Source organism: Oncorhynchus gorbuscha, linkage group LG03 (assembly GCF_021184085.1).
Source record: "Oncorhynchus gorbuscha isolate QuinsamMale2020 ecotype Even-year linkage group LG03, OgorEven_v1.0, whole genome shotgun sequence".
Classification (NCBI taxonomy): Eukaryota; Metazoa; Chordata; class Actinopteri; order Salmoniformes; family Salmonidae; genus Oncorhynchus; species Oncorhynchus gorbuscha.
This window is the reverse complement of record NC_060175.1, coordinates 31,373,749-31,388,941: the sequence shown is the minus strand read 5'-3', so window position 1 is coordinate 31,388,941 and position 15,193 is coordinate 31,373,749.

The window sequence follows — 15,193 nt, the reverse complement described above, 5'->3', positions numbered from 1 at the left end:
TTTTGATTTTTCGTTCACCGTTTACACCTGTTGTTTTGGGTCATCCCTGGCTAGTATGTCATAATCCTTCTATTAATTGGTCTAGTAATTCTATCCTATCCTGGAACGTTTCTTGTCATGTGAAGTGTTTAATGTCTGCCATCCCTCCCGTTTCTTCTGTCCCTACTTCTCAGGAGGAACCTGGCGATTTGACAGGAGTGCCGGAGGAATATCATGATCTGCGCACGGTCTTCAGTCGGTCCCGAGCCAACTCCCTTCCTCCTCACCGGTCGTATGATTGTAGTATTGATCTCCTTCCGGGGACCACTCCTCCTCGGGGTAGACTATACTCTCTGTCGGCTCCCGAACGTAAGGCTCTCGAGGATTATTTGTCTGTGTCTCTTGACGCCGGTACCATAGTGCCTTCTTCCTCTCCGGCCGGGGCGGGGTTCTTTTTGTTAAGAAGAAGGACGGTACTCTGCGCCCCTGCGTGGATTATCGAGGGCTGAATGACATAACGGTTAAGAATCGTTATCCGCTTCCCCTTATGTCATCAGCCTTCGAGATTCTGCAGGGAGCCAGGTGCTTTACTAAGTTGGACCTTCGTAACGCTTACCATCTCGTGCGCATCAGAGAGGGGGACGAGTGGAAAACGGCGTTTAACACTCCGTTAGGGCATTTTGAGTACCGGGTTCTGCCGTTTGGTCTCGCCAATGCGCCAGCTGTTTTTCAGGCATTAGTTAATGATGTTCTGAGAGACATGCTGAACATCTTTGTTTTTGTCTATCTTGACGATATCCTGATTTTTTTCTCCGTCACTCGAGATTCATGTTCAGCACGTTCGACGTGTTCTACAGCGCCTTTTAGAGAATTGTCTCTACGTAAAGTCTGAGAAGTGCTCTTTTCATGTCTCCTCCGTTACTTTTCTCGGTTCCGTTATTTCCGCTGAAGGCATTCAGATGGATTCCGCTAAGGTCCAAGCTGTCAGTGATTGGCCCGTTCCAAGGTCACGTGTCGAGTTGCAGCGCTTTTTAGGTTTCGCTAATTTCTATCGGCGTTTCATTCGTAATTTCGGTCAAGTTGCTGCCCCTCTCACAGCTCTTACTTCTGTCAAGACGTGTTTTAAGTGGTCCGGTTCCGCCCAGGGAGCTTTTGATCTTCTAAAAGAACGTTTTACGTCCGCTCCTATCCTCGTTACTCCTGACGTCACTAGACAATTCATTGTCGAGGTTGACGCTTCAGAGGTAGGCGTGGGAGCCATTCTATCCCAGCGCTTCCAGTCTGACGATAAGGTTCATCCTTGCGCTTATTTTTCTCATCGCCTGTCGCCATCTGAGCGCAACTATGATGTGGGTAACCGTGAACTGCTCGCCATCCGCTTAGCCCTAGGCGAATGGCGACAGTGGTTGGAGGGGGCGACCGTTCCTTTTGTCGTTTGGACAGACCATAAGAACCTTGAGTACATCCGTTCTGCCAAACGACTTAATGCCCGTCAAGCTCGTTGGGCGTTGTTTTTCGCTCGTTTCGAGTTTGTGATTTCTTACCGTCCGGGTAGCAAGAACACCAAGCCTGATGCCTTATCCCGTCTGTTTAGTTCTTCTGTGGCTTCTACTGATCCCGAGGGGATTCTTCCTTATGGGCGTGTTGTCGGGTTAACAGTCTGGGGAATTGAAAGACAGGTTAAGCAAGCACTCACGCACACTGCGTCGCCGCGCGCTTGTCCTAGTAACCTCCTTTTCGTTCCTGTTTCCACTCGTCTGGCTGTTCTTCAGTGGGCTCACTCTGCCAAGTTAGCTGGTCATCCCGGTGTTCGAGGCACTCTTGCGTCTATTCGCCAGCGCTTTTGGTGGCCGACTCAGGAGCGTGACACGCGCCGTTTCGTGGCTGCTTGTTCGGACTGCGCGCAGACTAAGTCGGGTAACTCTCCTCCTGCCGGTCGTCTCAGACCGCTCCCCATTCCTTCTCGACCATGGTCTCACATCGCCCTAGACTTCATTACTGGTCTGCCTTTGTCTGCGGGGAAGACTGTGATTCTTACGGTTGTCGATAGGTTCTCTAAGGCGGCACATTTCATTCCCCTCGCTAAACTTCCTTCCGCTAAGGAGACGGCACAAATCATTATCGAGAATGTATTCAGAATTCATGGCCTCCCGTTAGACGCCGTTTCAGACAGAGGCCCGCAATTCACGTCACAGTTTTGGAGGGAGTTCTGTCGTTTGATTGGTGCGTCCGTCAGTCTCTCTTCCGGGTTTCATCCCCAGTCTAACGGTCAAGCAGAGAGGGCCAATCAGACGATTGGTCGCATACTACGCAGCCTTTCTTTCAGAAACCCTGCGTCTTGGGCAGAACAGCTCCCCTGGGCAGAATACGCTCACAATTCGCTTCCTTCGTCTGCTACCGGGTTATCTCCGTTTCAGAGTAGTCTGGGTTACCAGCCTCCTCTGTTCTCATCCCAGCTTGCCGAGTCCAGCGTTCCCTCCGCTCAAGCGTTTGTCCAACGTTGTGAGCGCACCTGGAGGAGGGTGAGGTCTGCACTTTGCCGTTACAGGGCACAGACTGTGAGAGCCGCCAATAAACGCAGGATTAAGAGTCCAAGGTATTGTTGCGGCCAGAGAGTGTGGCTTTCCACTCGCAACCTTCCTCTTACGACAGCTTCTCGTAAGTTGACTCCGCGGTTCATTGGTCCGTTCCGTGTCTCCCAGGTCGTTAATCCTGTCGCTGTGCGACTGCTTCTTCCGCGACATCTTCGTCGCGTCCATCCTGTCTTCCATGTCTCCTGTGTCAAGCCCTTTCTTCGCACCCCCGTTCGTCTTCCCTCCCTCCCTCCCGTCCTTGTCGAGAGCGCACCTATTTACAAGGTACATAAGATCATGGACATGCGTTCTCGGGGACGGGGTCACCAATACTTAGTGGATTGGGAGGGTTACGGTCCTGAGGAGAGGAGTTGGGTTCCGTCTCGGGACGTGCTGGACCGTTCACTCATTGATGATTTCCTCCGTTGCCGCCAGGATTCCTCCTCGAGTGCGCCAGGAGGCGCTCGGTGAGTGGGGGGTACTGTCATGTTTTGTCATTTATTATCTTGTCTTGTCCCTGTGCTTCCCATTCTATTCGTTTCCCTCTGCTGGTCTTATTAGGTTCTTTCCCTCTTTCTATCCCTCTCTCTCCCCTCCCTCTCTCACTCTCTCGCTCTCTCTTCTCTCTATCGTTCCGTTCCTGCTCCCAGCTGTTCCTATTCCCCTAATCAATCATTTAGTCTTCCCACACCTGTTCCTGATCCTTTCCCCTGATTAGAGTCCCTATTTCTTCCTTTGTGTTCCGTTCCTGTCCTGTCGGTTCCTTGTCTAGAATTCACCGTGCTGTGTTTGTGTATCGCCCTGTCGTGTCGTGTTTTCCTCAGATGCTGCGTGGTGAGCAGGTGTCTGAGTCTGTCTGGTTCAAGTGCCTTCCCGAGGCAACCTGCTGTTCACCTGCTGTTCAAGATCGAGTCTCCAGTTTGTCCTCGTCATTTCGAGTGAAAGTTGTGTTTTTTGTTTGTATTTACTTTACTGGATTAAAGACTCTGTTTTCGCCAAGTCGCTTTTGGGTCCTCTTTCACCTGCATGACAATAGGTCAATGGTTCTGCAATAAGTGGGCCAGAGAGTTGGAGTAAGAACGGATTAAGTGACAGCCCACATGGATTTTTTTTACATCAATCTTTAGCAAAGCACTTAGTACATCATAGACATCAAATGGTTGAAGTGAAAATAAAGCATGTGAGTTTATTAGTGCATAATTCTCTACAATCTGCTCTGAGGTGACTAGAGGACTCTCTCTAGTAGAATGAGATTAATTTTCAGAGTCTATCCTTTCAGACAGGTGGCCAGCTGAACGGAAATGGTAATTAAGCACCACAAATGTTGTCTAGTATGGATGGGACCAGAGGCTGTAGGAACATGCTGGGTCAATGAGGTGGTGGAGTTTTGTTTCAATGTTTTGACCACTTTCCAGAAGTTAGCTAGATTACCACCACTCTCCGATACACAATTCGAGAAATATGTTGATTTTGCTTTTCTAACGAGAGATAGACATCTATTTCTCAAATGTCTGACAGACTGCCAATGAGCCTTAGATTTAGTTAGTCTAGCCTTAGCCCAAGTTAACTTTCTTTCCTAGATGGGTAGCAATAACAAATGAGACATTCAATATCTCTTTAAGAATGGTCAAGTTAATAATTATGCTGTGGATTATGTATTAAACCACCCAGACACATCAAATATGCAGTCGTCCATCTGAACTGTGCTGCAGGACAGGAATGAAACTGCTCAGGGATGTTACAATGAGGCCAGTTACAGAGATCAATGGTTGTGATGGAAGAAAACTGACTCAACAACATTGTAGTGGCTCCACAAAAATATACAGAATACAAATATTCCAAAACATGCATCTTGTATGCAACAAGGCACTGAAGTAAAACTGCAACAACAACAAAAAACATGCAAAAGGAATGCACTTTTTGGCCTAAATGTAAAACCTTATGTTTGAAGCAAATCCAACACAACACATCACTAGGTAACTGCCTCCTTATGTCCAAGCATGGTGGTGGCTACATCATGGTATGGGTATGCTTGACATTGGCACATACTGGGGAGTTTTTCAGGGAAAAAGAAACAGGATGCAGCTAAGCACAGTGAAAATCCTAGAGGAAAACCTGTATCAGTCTGCTTTACACCAGACACTGAGAGGAATTCACCTTTCAGCAGGACAATAACCTAAAACACAAGGCCAAATCTACACTGGAGTTGCTTACCAAGATGACAGTGAATGTTCCTGAGTGGCCAAGTCACAGTTTTGACATAGATCTGCTTAAAAATCTATGGCAGAACTTAAAAATGGCTGTTTAGCCATGATTCCTAACATATTGGCAGAGCTTGAAGAATTATAAAAAGAATAATGGGCTAATATTGCACAATCCAGGTGTGTAAAGCTTTTAGAGACCCAAGAAGACTCACAGCTGTAATCGCTGCCAAAGGTGTTTCTAACATGCATTGACTCAGGGAGCTGAATACTTATGCAACTATTATATTTTAATGATTTCATTTCGATTAATCATTAAAAAAGTTACAAATGTTCTTCCACATTGAGTTTTTTGTGCAGGTTGTTGACAAAACATTATAAATACATCCATTATAATCCCACTTTGTAACATAATCAAATGTGATGAAATCCAAGGGGTATGAATAACTTTGCAAGGCACTGTATGTGCGTCGTAAGATGCATAGAATCGAGTGGTTTATCCGTCTCTCTAAGACCATCGATAACCATCGATAACCATCGATAACTTCTGAACAAGGTTGACAAAAAATATAAAGTTGCCAATGTCTTTGCAATTGATACAAACAAGTGACCTATAAAAATATGCTTCAAATGAAAACCGAGATGACCATTAAAATATAAACAGTAGGCTATAGGCCTATTTCAATCATATTGAAATACATTTCATGTTCAATCAATTGAGTTCTATTTTGCTACTTGTAGGCTACTGTCTGTAATTTGTCTCAATATATTTAATGATGTGTAGTCTAACATGTGCATAATTATGTGCCAAATCTGTGATTTAGCCATATTTATTGGGTAAGCATAAGAACAAGCCACCTCAAAATTTGCAGCCGTAGGTGGTAATATCTCTCTTGGAGCTGATCCGTCATCAGTATTGTGAAATCATTTTAATGTTAAGGTAAGATATGAATGGAGAAAGCTGATCTGAGAGCAGCACTTCCTTTCTTTCTATCATGTCAGTATGGACACATGCTCCAACGATGCACTTCACCACCATTCTCTCTGTGTGGTGTTTGGAAAGCATCGTTAAAACACTCTTAATTGTAAGTTCCATTTCTATGGGAAAACCGGGTCCTGGTCAGTTAATAGTCTTCTGTAACGGTCTGCTATAGTTAGTTTAGGTTTTCATTTAATACGCTGGTCAGTTACCAGCTGTCTGGACCAGTCTGCTGAAGTTAGTTTGTCTGTTCAGACTATTTCACACTGTTTTTCTGATTTCCAGGCAGACAGACAGATAGGCAGGCAGGCAGAGAGAGAGAGAGAGAGAGAGAGAGACGGACGGACGGACGGACGGACGGACGGACGGACGGACGGACGGACGGACGGACGGACGGACGGACGGACGGACGGACGGACGGACGGACGGACGGACGGACAGACGGACGGACGGACAGACAGACAGACAGACAGACAGACAGACAGACAGACAGACAGACAGACAGACAGACAGACAGACAGACAGACAGACAGACAGACAGACAGACAGACAGAATTGGGTCCTCTGGGGCAGGGCTCGATGTAATGACTGATTTAATTGTACCTCCATCAAACACTTCCTTACCAGAAAACCACATTGCTGATTTGCCTATGAAAATCCTGGAGGAGGAACAGAGCAGGCTTCTACAGAAATGGAGTTAAAAGTATGGAAACCAGTGTAGAATGAACCCATTGTCCTTTACAAATCAGTGTGTTACACACAGTACGTTTGTGTATGTTTTTGGTGTTGCCAGATGAGTGTTCACGTGTAGTCTCTAGTGCATGTGCGTGTGTGTGTGTGTGTGTGCGTGCATGCGTGCATGTGTGTGTGTACATATGTGTGTGGGATTGAGGCTGAAAGGGGATAGCAGGGTAAGGGGCTGAGGTAAGGGTGAAGGGGGTTTGGGAGGTTAGGGGGTTAGGGAATTGGAGGGTGTAATTAACCCATGGTTTCAGTTCCTCTGAGTCTGAAAACCTTTGACAGGAACAAGTTAGAGAACACAGTTAGTGGAGAAAACTATTTTCTGTACAAATAGCTTGGCCATTTACACTGCATGTTAGTGCAAAGGACACATTGCATACGATTGTTTTTTATTTTGAAAACCTGGAAATTTCTCCTAAAATGAAAGAAAAAGACAGAAAAGGGGAAAAAGAAGAATCATTCACTCTAAGATGGCAAAGAGACAATGAATGTAATATGAAATGTTTTCTCCTGTTGGGTTGTCTATTTCATGTTAATTCTGTTGGGTTGTCTATTTCATATTCATTCTGTTGGGTTGTCTATTTCATGTTCATTCTGTTGGGTTGTCTATTTCATGTTCATCCTGTTGGGTTGTCTATTTCATGTTCATTCTGTTGGGTTGTCTATTTCATGTTCATTCCGTTGGGTTGTCTATTTCATGTTCATCCTGTTGGGTTGTCTATTTCATGTTCATCCTGTTGGGTTGTCTATTTCATGTTCATTCTGTTGGGTTGTCTATTTCATGTTCATTCTGTTGGGTTGTCTATTTCACTTTCATTCTGTTGGGTTGTCTATTTCATGTTCATTCTGTTGGGTTGTCTATTTCACTTTCATTCCATTGGGTTGTCTATTTCATGTTTATTCCATTGGGTTGTCTATTTCATGTTTATTCCATTGGGTTGTCTATTTCACTTTCATTCCATTGGGTTGTCTATTTCATGTTTATTCCATTGGGTTGTCTATTTCATGTTTATTCCATTGGGTTGTCTATTTCATGTTTATTCCATTGGGTTGTCTATTTCATGTTTATTCCATTGGGTTGTCTATTTCATGTTTATTCCATTGGGTTGTCTATTTCACTTTCATTCCATTGGGTTGTCTATTTCATGTTTATTCCATTGGGTTGTCTATTTCACTTTCATTCCATTGGGTTGTCTATTTCATGTTTATTCCATTGGGTTGTCTATTTCATGTTTATTCCATTGGGTTGTCTATTTCATGTTTATTCCATTGGGTTGTCTATTTCATGTTTATTCCATTGGGTTGTCTATTTCACTTTCATTCCATTGGGTTGTCTATTTCATGTTTATTCCATTGGGTTGTCTATTTCACTTTCATTCCATTGGGTTGTCTATTTCATGTTTATTCCATTGGGTTGTCTATTTCACTTTCATTCCATTGGGTTGTCTATTTCATGTTCATTGTGTTGGGTTGTCTATTTCATGTTCATTCCATTGGGTTGTCTATTTCATGTTCATTCTGTTGGGTTGTCTATTTCATGTTCATTCTGTTGGGTTGTCTATTTCATGTTCATTCTGTTGGGTTGTCTATTTCATGTTCATTCTGTTGGGTTGTCTATTTCATGTTCATTCTGTTGGGTTGTCTATTTCATGTTCATTCCATTGGGTTGTCTATTTCATGTTCATTCTGTTGGGTTGTCTATTTCATGTTCATTCTGTTGGGTTGTCTATTTCATGTTCATTCTGTTGGGTTGTCTATTTCATGTTCATTCCATTGGGTTGTCTATTTCATGTTTCATTCTGTTGGGTTGTCTATTTCATGTTCATTCTGTTGGGTTGTCTATTTCATGTTCATTCTGTTGGGTTGTCTATTTCATGTTCATTGTGTTGGGTTGTCTATTTCATGTTCATTTCATTCCATTGGGTTGTCATTGGGTTGTCTATTTCATGTTCATTCCGTTGGGTTGTCTATTTCATGTTCATTCTGTTGGGTTGTCTATTTCATGTTCATTCTGTTGGGTTGTCTATTTCATGTTCATTGTGTTGGGTTGTCTATTTCATGTTCATTCTGTTGGGTTGTCTATTTCATTCTGTTCATTCTGTTGGGTTGTCTATTTCATGTTCATTCCATTGGGTTGTCTATTTCATGTTCATTCTGTTGGGTTGTCTATTTCATGTTCATTCTGTTGGGTTGTCTATTTCATGTTCATTGTGTTGGGTTGTCTATTTCATGTTCATTCTGTTGGGTTGTCTATTTCATGTTCATTCCATTTCATTCTGGGTTGTCTATTTCATGTTCATTCCATTGGGTTGTCTATTTCATGTTCATTCTGTTGGGTTGTCTATTTCATGTTCATTCTGTTGGGTTGTCTATTTCATGTTCATTCCATTGGGTTGTCTATTTCATGTTCATTCTGTTGGGTTGTCTATTTCATGTTCATTCTGTTGGGTTGTCTATTTCATGTTCATTCCATTGGGTTGTCTATTTCATGTTCATTCCACTGGGTTGTCTATTTCATGTTCATTCTGTTGGGTTGTCTATTTCATGTTCATTCCATTGGGTTGTCTATTTCATGTTCATTCCATTGGGTTGTCTATTTCATGTTCATTCTGTTGGGTTGTCTATTTCATGTTCATTCCATTGGGTTGTCTATTTCATGTTCATTCTGTTGGGTTGTCTATTTCATGTTCATTCTGTTGGGTTGTCTATTTCATGTTCATTCCACTGGGTTGTCTATTTCATGTTCATTCTGTTGGGTTGTCTATTTCATGTTCATTCCATTGGGTTGTCTATTTCATGTTCATTCCATTGGGTTGTCTATTTCATGTTCATTCTGTTGGGTTGTCTATTTCATGTTCATTCTGTTGGGTTGTCTATTTCATGTTCATTCCATTGGGTTGTCTATTTCATGTTCATTCTGTTGGGTTGTCTATTTCACGTTCATTCTGTTCATTCTGTTGGGTTGTCTATTTCATGTTCATTCTGTTGGGTTGTCTATTTCATGTTCATTCTGTTGGGTTGTCTATTTCATGTTCATTCCATTGGGTTGTCTATTTCATGTTCATTCTGTTGGGTTGTCTATTTCATGTTCATTCTGTTGGGTTGTCTATTTCATGTTCATTGTGTTGGGTTGTCTATTTCATGTTCATTCTGTTGGGTTGTCTATTTCATGTTCATTCTGTTGGGTTGTCTATTTCATGTTCATTCCATTGGGTTGTCTATTTCATGTTCATTCTGTTGGGTTGTCTATTTCATGTTCATTCTGTTGGGTTGTCTATTTCATGTTCATCCTGTTGGGTTGTCTATTTCACTTTCATTCCATTGGGTTGTCTATTTCATGTTCATTCTGTTGGGTTGTCTATTTCATGTTCATTCTGTTGGGTTGTCTATTTCATGTTCATCCTGTTGGGTTGTCTATTTCACTTTCATTCTGTTGGGTTGTCTATTTCATGTTCATCCTGTTGGGTTGTCTATTTCACTTTCATTCTGTTGGGTTGTCTATTTCATGTTCATTCTGTTGGGTTGTCTATTTCATGTTCATCCTGTTGGGTTGTCTATTTCACTTTCATTCTGTTGGGTTGTCTATTTCATGTTCATTCTGTTGGGTTGTCTATTTCATGTTCATTCTGTTGGGTTGTCTATTTCACTTTCATTCTGTTGGGTTGTCTATTTCATGTTCATTCTGTTGGGTTGTCTATTTCACTTTCATTCCATTGGGTTGTCTATTTCATGTTTATTCCATTGGGTTGTCTATTTCATGTTTATTCCATTGGGTTGTCTATTTCACTTTCATTCCATTGGGTTGTCTATTTCATGTTTATTCCATTGGGTTGTCTATTTCATGTTTATTCCATTGGGTTGTCTATTTCATGTTTATTCCATTGGGTTGTCTATTTCATGTTTATTCCATTGGGTTGTCTATTTCATGTTTATTCCATTGGGTTGTCTATTTCACTTTCATTCCATTGGGTTGTCTATTTCATGTTTATTCCATTGGGTTGTCTATTTCACTTTCATTCCATTGGGTTGTCTATTTCATGTTTATTCCATTGGGTTGTCTATTTCACTTTCATTCCATTGGGTTGTCTATTTCATGTTTATTCCATTGGGTTGTCTATTTCACTTTCATTCCATTGGGTTGTCTATTTCATGTTCATTGTGTTGGGTTGTCTATTTCATGTTCATTCCATTGGGTTGTCTATTTCATGTTCATTCTGTTGGGTTGTCTATTTCATGTTCATTCTGTTGGGTTGTCTATTTCATGTTTATTCCATTGGGTTGTCTATTTCATGTTCATTCCATTGGGTTGTCTATTTCATGTTCATTGTGTTGGGTTGTCTATTTCATGTTCATTCTGTTGGGTTGTCTATTTCATGTTCATTCTGTTGGGTTGTCTATTTCATGTTCATTCTGTTGGGTTGTCTATTTCATGTTCATTCTGTTGGGTTGTCTATTTCATGTTCATTCTGTTGGGTTGTCTATTTCATGTTCATTCCATTGGGTTGTCTATTTCATGTTCATTCTGTTGGGTTGTCTATTTCATGTTCATTCTGTTGGGTTGTCTATTTCATGTTCATTCCATTGGGTTGTCTATTTCATGTTCATTCTGTTGGGTTGTCTATTTCACGTTCATTCTGTTGGGTTGTCTATTTCATGTTCATCCTGTTGGGTTGTCTATTTCATGTTCATTGTGTTGGGTTGTCTATTTCATGTTCATTCCATTGGGTTGTCTATTTCATGTTCATTCCATTGGGTTGTCTATTTCATGTTCATTCTGTTGGGTTGTCTATTTCATGTTCATTCCATTGGGTTGTCTATTTCATGTTCATTCCGTTGGGTTGTCTATTTCATGTTCATTCTGTTGGGTTGTCTATTTCATGTTCATTCTGTTGGGTTGTCTATTTCATGTTCATTGTGTTGGGTTGTCTATTTCATGTTCATTCTGTTGGGTTGTCATTGGGTTGTCTATTTCATGTTCATTCTGTTGGGTTGTCTATTTCATGTTCATTCTGTTGGGTTGTCTATTTCATGTTCATTCTGTTGGGTTGTCTATTTCATGTTCATTCTGTTGGGTTGTCTATTTCATGTTCATTCCATTGGGTTGTCTATTTCATGTTCATTCTGTTGGGTTGTCTATTTCATGTTCATTCTGTTGGGTTGTCTATTTCATGTTCATTCCATTGGGTTGTCTATTTCATGTTCATTCCGTTGGGTTGTCTATTTCATGTTCATTCCGTTGGGTTGTCTATTTCATGTTCATTCTGTTGGGTTGTCTATTTCATGTTCATTCCGTTGGGTTGTCTATTTCATGTTCATTCCGTTGGGTTGTCTATTTCATGTTCATTCTGTTGGGTTGTCTATTTCATGTTCATTCCATTGGGTTGTCTATTTCATGTTCATCCTGTTGGGTTGTCTATTTCATGTTCATTCCGTTGGGTTGTCTATTTCATGTTCATTCCGTTGGGTTGTCTATTTCATGTTCATTCCGTTGGGTTGTCTATTTCATGTTCATCCTGTTGGGTTGTCTATTTCATGTTCATTCTGTTGGGTTGTCTATTTCATGTTCATTCCATTGGGTTGTCTATTTCATGTTCATTCTGTTGGGTTGTCTATTTCATGTTCATTCTGTTGGGTTGTCTATTTCATGTTCATTCCATTGGGTTGTCTATTTCATGTTCATTCTGTTGGGTTGTCTATTTCATGTTCATTCTGTTGGGTTGTCTATTTCATGTTCATTTGGGTTGTCCATTTCATTCCATTGGTTGTCTATTTCATGTTCATTCTGTTGGGTTGTCTATTTCATGTTAATTCTGTTGGGTTGTCTATTTCATGTTCATTCTGTTGGGTTGTCTATTTCATGTTCATTCTGTTGGGTTGTCTATTTCATGTTCATTCTGTTGGGTTGTCTATTTCATGTTCATTCTGTTGGGTTGTCTATTTCATGTTCATTCTGTTGGGTTGTCTATTTCATGTTCATTCTGTTGGGTTGTCTATTTCATGTTCATTCTGTTGGGTTGTCTATTTCATGTTCATTCTGTTGGGTTGTCTATTTCATGTTCATTCTGTTGGGTTGTCTATTTCATGTTCATTCTGTTGGGTTGTCTATTTCATGTTCATTCTGTTGGGTTGTCTATTTCATGTTCATCCTGTTGGGTTGTCTATTTCATGTTCATTCTGTTGGGTTGTCTATTTCATGTTCATTCTGTTGGGTTGTCTATTTCATGTTCATTCTGTTGGGTTGTCTATTTCATGTTCATTCTGTTGGGTTGTCTATTTCATGTTCATTCCATTGGGTTGTCTATTTCATGTTCATTCTGTTGGGTTGTCTATTTCATGTTCATTCTGTTGGGTTGTCTATTTCATGTTCATTCCATTGGGTTGTCTATTTCATGTTCATTCTGTTGGGTTGTCTATTTCATGTTAATTCTGTTGGGTTGTCTATTTCATGTTCATTCTGTTGGGTTGTCTATTTCATGTTCATTCTGTTGTTGGTTGTCTATTTCATGTTCATTCTGTTGGGTTGTCTATTTCATGTTCATTCTGTTGGGTTGTCTATTTCATGTTCATTCTGTTGGGTTGTCTATTTCATGTTCATTCTGTTGGGTTGTCTATTTCATGTTCATTCTGTTGGGTTGTCTATTTCATGTTCATTCTGTTGGGTTGTCTATTTCATGTTCATTCTGTTGGGTTGTCTATTTCATGTTCATTCTGTTGGGTTGTCTATTTCATGTTCATTCTGTTGGGTTGTCTATTTCATGTTCATTCTGTTGGGTTGTCTATTTCATGTTCATTCTGTTGGGTTGTCTATTTCATGTTCATTCTGTTGGGTTGTCTATTTCATGTTCATTCTGTTGGGTTGTCTATTTCACGTTCATTCTGTGGGGTTCTGATTAAAGAAGCAATTAAACTGGCCTTTTTAGACTAGTTGAGGTTCTGGACCATCAGCATTTGTGGGTTCGATTACAGGCTCAAAATGGCTTGAAACCAATAACTTTCTTCTGAAACTCGTCAGTCTATTCTTGTTCTGAGAAATGAAGGCTATTCCATGTGAGAAATTGCTAAGAAACTGAAGATCTCATACAAAGCTGTGTACTACTCCCTTCGCAGAACAGCACAAACTGTCTCTAAATAGAATAGAAAGAGGAGTGGGAGACCCTGGTGCACAATTTTTTTACCTTTATTTAACTAGGCAAGTCAGTTAAGAACAAATTCTTATTTTCAATGATGGCCTAGGAACAGTGGGTTAACTGCCTGTTCAGGGGCAGAACGACAGATTGTAGCCTTGTCAGCTCAGGGGTTTGAACTTGCAACCTTCCGGTTACTAGTCCAATGCTCTAACCACCAGGCTACCCTGCCGCCCGAACTGAGCAAGAGGACAAGTACATTAGAGTACATCAACATCAACATCCAGGATGCAGGCCTTCTAGGCAGAGTTCCTCTGTCCGGTGTCTGTGTTCTTTTGCCCATCTTATAATCTTTTATTTTTATTGGCCAGTCTGAGATATGGCTTTTTCTTTGCAACTCTGCCTACAAGGCCAACATCCCGGAGTCGCCTGGTCACTGTTGATGTTGAGACTGATGTTTTGCAAGTACTATTTAATGAAGCTGCCAGTTGAGGACTTGTGAGGCATCTGTTTCTCAAACTAGACACTCTAATGTACTTGTCTTCTTGCTCAGTTGTGCACCAGGGCCTCCCACTACCCCAGATACTCAACTAGTCTAAAAAGGCCTGTTTTATTGGTTCTTTAATCAGAACAACAGTTTTCAGCTGTGCTTACATAATTGCAAAAAGGTTTTCTAATGAACAATTAGCCTTTTAAAATGATAAACTTGGATTAGCTAACACAACGTGCCATTGGATCTCAGGAGTGATGGTTGCTGATAATGGGTCTCTGTATGCCTATGTACTGTAGATATTCCATTCAAAATCAGCCATATCCAGCAACAATAGTCATTTACAACATTAACAATGTCTACACTGCATTTCTGATCAATTTGATGTTATTTTACTGGACAAAAAATGTGAATTTTCTTTCAAAAACAAGGACATTTCTAAGTGACCACAAACTTTTAAACGGTTGTGTATTTGTTATTCTTGTTAAATAATAACATCATTTTTTAAGGGTTTAATATTGGATTGGTGTTATTGGTGTCACTATGTAAATGACCTGGGCTATTGAGTCAGAGTGAGTATATTTCCGTGTGATTGGGAAGATTGAGTCACAATAGTGTGTTCAGTGTTCCATGACTCAAGCCCCTCTTGGGCTCCCAGATCATTGGCCCCAGTCCCACAGTTCAGACATGGTAAACATGAAGCAAACCAAGGATTGATATGGATATCCCCAAAGCTGCACAACCTTCTGCTGCGTGTGTGTTTGTGTATGTCTGCTAGGTAATGACTGTTTCAGAGCATATGTGTGAGGTTTGTGTGTGAGTGCCAGCCAGCCACCATACACACTCTGTACTCAGACAATAGGGCCTCTGCTTTGCCCAAAGGCTGCTCACTCATATTGTGAATTGTCACATTTGACGGATGGCTTCGTTAGTCATACAATTTCCTGGAGCTGGTCTGGTGTGTGTGTGTGACTTTAAATTAAAATTGAATTTAGGAACATAGAACACGACAGCATGATGGGACTGAGAAGAAAAATGAACGAATTGGCATTTCTGACACACACCTTCACATACATTCACGTGCACGCACACGGGTGCATACACTT